This window comes from Phyllobates terribilis, unplaced genomic scaffold (genome assembly GCF_046119375.1).
Source record: "Phyllobates terribilis strain yellow unplaced genomic scaffold, ASM4611937v1 Scaffold_343__1_contigs__length_2019054, whole genome shotgun sequence".
Lineage (NCBI taxonomy): Eukaryota > Metazoa > Chordata > Amphibia > Anura > Dendrobatidae > Phyllobates > Phyllobates terribilis.
In genome coordinates, this window is record NW_027363103.1 from 968,629 (window position 1) to 975,543 (window position 6,915).

A 6,915-nucleotide genomic window follows, 5' to 3' on the forward strand; every position below is an offset into this window, starting at 1 on the left:
CTGCCATCCAGCGCCCATTTGATGCTGGGGCTGCCAACCCCAGACATAGGCGCCGCTCCACAGCCACTGACGCAGAGCGATGCTGGAGCTGCCGACCCCAGGCTGTGGGCGCTGCTCGACAGCTCGATTCTTCAGAATCCGTACATCTTCAACAGGTAAGCCTGCCACAGGTTCCCTTCATCAAGGATAGGAAACCAAACTGAGGCGAGAGGTGCCGCCCCTTTTAAGCCTGTAGGTTTCTTGTACTTGGTGGGCGGATTCCCTCTCTCGTGGTGCAGTCATGGTCGACCGATAAATAGATACTTTGAGGACTGTTCCCGAGCATCAATGGGCAAGAAACTGAAAGATTGCCAACACCAAAGCAGCAGTGGCAGAGTCTTCCAATACGCAAGGAACAGAATTATGCCCACCTGGATGTCAGGTGTACTAGTAATCCCAGCACCCATGCCCAATCTGAGCACATACTTGAAAATCATTTCTGCACTAAAAGTGAAAGAAAAAAAACCCACTGGAGTGGCACTTTAACCCCTTACCAACATGATTTGCAGTTACATCATATGCCAGCTGTGATATTTAGCCATCATCAACCTCTAATAGCCACATGTAGGGCAGAGCTCCACCTGTTAGAGACGGACAGCGGCATTAACAGCGAACTGAGAAGGGAGTCATGCCATGTGCCCATCTGTGCTCCTGTAACACGATCGTGGGATGCCATCACTGCCAGAAAGGAGTCTGCTGAAAAGACCCATGCCTGTCATGACAGATCTGTGAATGCTGGCTATATACTGCAGTATTGCTGTACGTAACAAGAAATCAGATGATTGCATGTTCAAGTCCCCTAAGGCTATGTGCCCACGATGCAGAAATACTCCGGATTTTTCCTGAGCGTTTCTGCATCTCCCCTGGCAGAAAAAACGCATGTGGATTGTACATGCGGATTGTACATGCGGATTGTACATGCGGATTGTACATGCATTTTCCTGCCAGGGACATGCGGAAATGAAGAGTTCTTAACATGCATTTCCGCATGCGGGTTGTCAAGCGCTTTCCAAGCGATTTTAGCATCACTTGGAAAGTGCTTGTCAACTTGGTCACACTATATAAATCCATGCAAACGGCATGGATTTATATAGTGTGACCCGAGAGAATGTCAAAAAATAAAAAATAAATCTATACTTACCTTCCGATAGACCCCAGAGTCTTGCTTCACTCGGTGCTGACTGCAGGCAGATCGCGGTACACTGCACTGAAGGACCTGCCGACGTCAGCGTCGCGTGACCCATCACATGACTATGACATCAGCGCAGGTCCTTCAGTCCATCGCGATTTGCCGGCATGAGAGGAGGGGCGCAGCGGGGGCCGCCAGAAGGTAAGTATCATATTTAGTTTTTATTTTATTCTTTTTTTCACAGTTTCTATAGTACCCGGGTCCGGAGGACGGTCTCCTCTCCTCTAGACCTGGGAACCATCCGCACATTGGAACGCGTGGATTGCGCATCTACATATACAGTGATGCGTAATCCATGCGTTCTAATGCAAGTAAGTGGCGGCGAAAAAGCAGCACTTCCGCAAAATAATTGGTAGTGCTGCGTTTTTTTTCCGCAATGATAATCCGCAGCAGAAATTTCCGCAGCATGTGCACAGCACATGCGGATTATCATTGGGGAACATGGCAGGCCTTCTACCATGTGTTTTTTAAGCGTTTCTGCAGCATTTTTGCCGCTGCGGAAATGCTTAAAAAATGCATCGTGGGCGCACAGCCTAAGGGGACAAAAAGGAAAAAGTATAATCTGAACCTTCAAATCACCCCTGCCCCTCTATGACCCATTTTAAAATAAAACATATGGGCGTTACTTCTGTAAAAGTCCAATCAAAATATAAAAGTAATTTACCTGATCAGTGAACGGCATAAAAACAAAAACCCTCATATGGCTGTATTGACAGAAAGATAAAGTTACTGCTCTTAGAAGAATAAGAAAAATGCAGAGATGGGAAATAACACGGTCAGGAAGGGGTTAAATTCTGCCACTTCTATAGAAAATTGAACCCATTTCGCTGACTGCCTTCAATGGCAGCCAAATAAGGCAGAGGGTTAGAGGAATACTGACCTTATATTGTAGACTTCTAGGATGCTTAAGAAGTGGACATTCCCTTTAAGCTACATTGTGCAGACAAAGCCATGGCAGTGTAGAAGGCCGACAAGATCTCAGTGGAAAGGCTGCAGGTTTGCGTCTGCATTAGGCAAGTTATAGAGGTAGAAGTGTTGGGACCTTGTTGCTGTGCAGGTAGAATCTGGAGCCTTGGCACCGTCCTGCGTAGCCCATACTACAGGGAGGAGCAGCGCCATGTGTAGTAATCTGAGCAGGATAGTCAGTGTTCAGCCAGCACTGATGGAGACTGACACCCCAACTCATTACCCAATACATGACAGGCTTAAAGAACCTCTCCCATCAGAGCTTATCCTCTTAATATATTGTAATTATAAAGAACTGTGTACTAACAATTGCTCACTTTACCTTTCTACCCAGTAAATTCTTTTCTATGTAGAAACAGGAAGCCTCTTCCCAGCAAAAATCATTCTCCTCTTCACCTCCTGACCCAGCTGCTCCCTCCTCCTCTGCAGGGACTTATGACTCATGCAGGAAAAGTTCACCTTGTGTTAACATAGAGATTAGAAGGATTCAGCTAGTCAGTTTTTAATCACATCTCTTTTCCATTAGGTAAATGACAATAAGCTGGGTAGAAAGGCAAAATGAGCAATTGTAAGTACACAGTGCTATATAATATGATTACTGCAATATATAGAGAATAAAAACTGATGGGAGAGATTCTTTAAAGATGGGTGGGCAAAAGTAAAAGCAAAGTTTATTATGAGGTGGACTCCACTTAACACTTCTGGTGAGGCGCACCATAGTGATGGGGTGCACTTAATTTATGGAAAGTTGTGACTCAGGTGGCTTCACCATGCTCCGTCCACTTGGCAGAGCTGGAGTGAAAGTGCTTAAATAAATAAATATATATATATTGAGTGCAAGGGATAATTTTATTTAATCGAACACGATGACAAAATCCCAAACCGACCCAAATTCATCTTCAAAAAGGCACGTAACCTAGGATCAATTATAGCCCCCACAGTAAGGATACACACCAGTTCTCAAAAACCTCAAACCCCATTCCATCAAAAACTAAAAGGCTTCTTTCCATGCAAAAAATGTAAGACATGCAAAACCCTAAACACACCAAAACAACACACTGTCAGCCACCAAAAAGAAATATACCCCATCACAGATTTTATAACATGCAACACCACAGGGGTCATATACGGGCTATATTGCCCATGTGGCAAATTATATATAGGCAGAACAAAAAGACCTATGAACATCAGGATCAACGAACATTTAAGGAACATCAAAAATAAATACATGGGCCACCCTCTCTCAAAACACTTTATAAAAAAACACAATGGGTCAATAAAAGGAATTAAAATAGTAGGTATACAAATCGTCCACAAGAACTGGAGACAAGGAGATTTTATTAAGAGCATGTCCAGGAAAGAAAGTGAGTGGATTTTTAAACTGAACACCTTAAGACCAAGAGGATTGAACAGCGAAATAGAGCTCTTTGCATTTAATGACTAACAAATTGACCTATGACGTCACCAGCCCTGCATATATAAGGACACCATTTGACTGGGTTAAGCCATCCCTGAGGAAGACAGCCGCAGTTGTTGAAACGCGTCGGACTGACCCTTAACACAGCTAAAGAGGCGCCCACAGGCCTCCGTACCTTGTGCACGCTGCACACCACGTGACCCCACGTCACGCTGCCCCACTCTCGTGCGCTCTCCACATACTCTCTCTCTCCTCCTCCTACCCGGAAGTAGCGAGCACGCGGCAGTCACCGGCCAGGACTCCGCTCTCGCTCCGGACCTCGACCACCCCCAGACGGTGAAGCCCTCTACAGACCGTAAGTAACAACGGGCCCCTGCCCCACCAAGTCCATACTGTACGCAGCTGACCCTCTAACGGTTTTTCCCTGTTCCCCGCAGTACTTGCTATCAACCCCTTCAGTTGGGCTCTGCACCAGCCACCCTCCCTATTGCTGAATCTGGCACCCACTGTTTCCAGCCAGAGCCTCCTGGTGCACCCAACATAGGAAAACATAAGCCTCCTACTGTATCCTATCTCTGGTTACCTCTGACATAACTATAGCCTCCTACTACAGCACCCTGCTGTATCTACATTATGGAGACCTGAACCAGCATCTACTATTGACACCCTAATCCCTACGAAGCAGGTAAATCACGATCTCTGGGCAAAAACTGGAGGCTACAGCCACAATCCAGTGATACCTTAACAGATACACCCCCTCCCCCTCCCTACAGATCTCTATACAGCGAACAGAGGCATTACATGCTAGTACAAGCCTCTTGCTGCATCCTACTTCTGACCTCCTCGTGCTACCTCCACTCAACAAGGGACCAGGACTACTACCTCCAGCTCATTCTAAGACGTCCCTGGATGCCCCTTGTACCTACCAACAGGTAACCCCAAAACTCTTGTCTCCAAGGCTTGTACCACAGCTACATCAGTTAATTTATGATCTATCCCTATTCCTTCCCCCTGCAGATCTAACTCAGATCATCAACCCACAGCCGTGTGTGACATATCCTCTACCTCTCTCCAAGAAGGACCAGGACCGATACCTCCTAGTCATCCAAAATAATCAGGACACCCCCCGCTACCCTCTAGAAGGTAACTAATCCAAAACTACCCTCTTTGAACCCTGTACCTTAACCCTTGAGCCCTGCACCCTATTCTTAATACTTGTCTCCTCTCACTCCCTATAGTACTGCTCCGGTGAATCCAGTATTATCCACACAGCCTGCTGACTGTCACACCAGTAGCAGTGCTACTGTGGATCAACAGCTAACTACTACCACAGTCTATTGAGTACCATACCAAGAACAGGTAACTCACGACCCAACTCAGAGTCCAGCAGAGACATCTCTGTCGAGTTCCACCCCCACTTATCCATACATTTTTTTGTGTACCCCACTCTAGGTACCCCTCGTCCTCCCTCCCAGGCACCAACACGTGCCACCAGTGAACCTCCATACCCCATACGAGGCACCAGTATCAGGTAACCACAGACAAACAGATACCTACCCCTTCCCCCATCGCTTATTAGTATACCATATTTATACATTCCTATTCTATCCCACCAGGTCTACAAGCCTTTGCCTCCTTATACATCTACTGCAACCGAACATCCTCAGACTACGAGGGAAAAAGGCCTATTTTTATCAATCAGTGATTACCTTGTATCAGTGGACACCGATCTATTTATCGATTTTATAACTTTTAATACTTTTAATAACTATTCTTATATCCGACCCAGTGACCTCACTGAGTCTGAATCATTTTAACTAGCTATTTTTAAGCACATGTTCGATTAAATAAAATTATCCCTTGCACTCAAAATCTCTCGTGCCGTCCTTCTGTTCACTACCACTAGCGCAAATTTACTTCTTCTCGGCTATATCAACACTTATTTGGACAACCCTGGTTCCCTGTCCACAAATTTGCTGCCACTAGTAGTGACGAGCCCACAGCGCCTCCTGTACCCATATACTAACCAATTATATATATATATTATATAAAAAAATTAACATCTAGTTGCATAAAAGTTTTGACCTGTCAGAGTTCTGCTAGAAATCTATTAAACCCCTTGATGAATTGGGGCCAGATCGGCCGTTACCTTTAGAAACCACTTACCGGCACCTGATAGTTGTGCACGATCTCTGGACAACAGCGCAGCATTAACATCACCGTTCTCCTGGTCACTGTAGATCACGGTCGCCATTATAGTCAGATTCTGCAGGCAAAATATAAGAATGAGCCACGTTTCATTTTAGAACACACCAACAAGTAGTGTCCTCCTCACCAACCCCTGGACAATCTCCTGACACCACAACTCAGGAATATTAGAGGAGCCCTTCATAATGCTGGTCCTTGTCAGGAGGAGTATAGCATGAGCTCAGGAGAGGAAGCCATTCCTGGTAAGCAGGTGCCCAGTGTTATAGCGATGATCCTCCTACAGATGCCAGGACCAGAGAATAGAGGACTGTGCCTCCAACCACAGCAACAACCCATTACAGGAACCGGACAGATCCATAGAGCCATGAGCAGCACTGATCAGTAGCCATGTCTACACTGCAGCAATTACCCATTACCGGAACCGGACAGATCCATAGAGCCATGAGCAGCACTGATCAGCAGCCATGTCTACACTGCAGCAATTACCCATTACAGGGACCTGACAGATCCATAGTGCTATGAGCAGCACTGATCAGCCGCCATGTCTACACTGCAGCAATTACCCATTACAGGGTCCTGACAGATCCATAGGGCTATGAGCAGCACTGATCAGCAGCCATGTCTACACTGCAGCAATTACCCATTACAGGGACCTGACAGATCCATAGTGCTATGAGCTGCACTGATCAGCAGCCATATCTACACTGCAGCAATTACCCATTACAGGGTCCTGACAGATCCATAGTGCTATGAGCAGCACTGATCAGCAGCCATGTCTACACTGCAACAATTACCCATTACAGGGACCTGACAGATCCATAGTGCTATGAGCAGCACTGATCAGCAGCTATGCCTACACTGCAGCAATTACCCATTACAGGGACCTGACAGATCCATAGTGCTATGAGCAGCACTGATCAGTAGCCATGTCTACACTGCAGCAATTACCCATTACAGGGTCCTGACAGATCCATTCTGCTATGAGCAGCACTGAGCAGCAGCCATGTCTACACTGCAGCAATTACCCATTACAGGGACCTGACAGATCCATAGTGTTATGAGCAGCACTGATCAGCCGCCATGTCTACACTGCAGC

General features: G+C 46.3%; 1 long non-coding RNA gene across 1 annotated transcript; it reads left to right on the forward strand.

Moving 5' to 3' along the window:
* Positions 1-3,858: 3,858 nt before the first annotated feature.
* On the forward strand, positions 3,859-4,535 carry LOC141222219 (uncharacterized). Its single transcript, XR_012290066.1, has 3 exons — positions 3,859-3,966; positions 4,049-4,296; positions 4,385-4,535. It is a non-coding gene; the product is annotated as an uncharacterized lncRNA (long non-coding RNA).
* Positions 4,536-6,915: the final 2,380 nt, after the last annotated feature.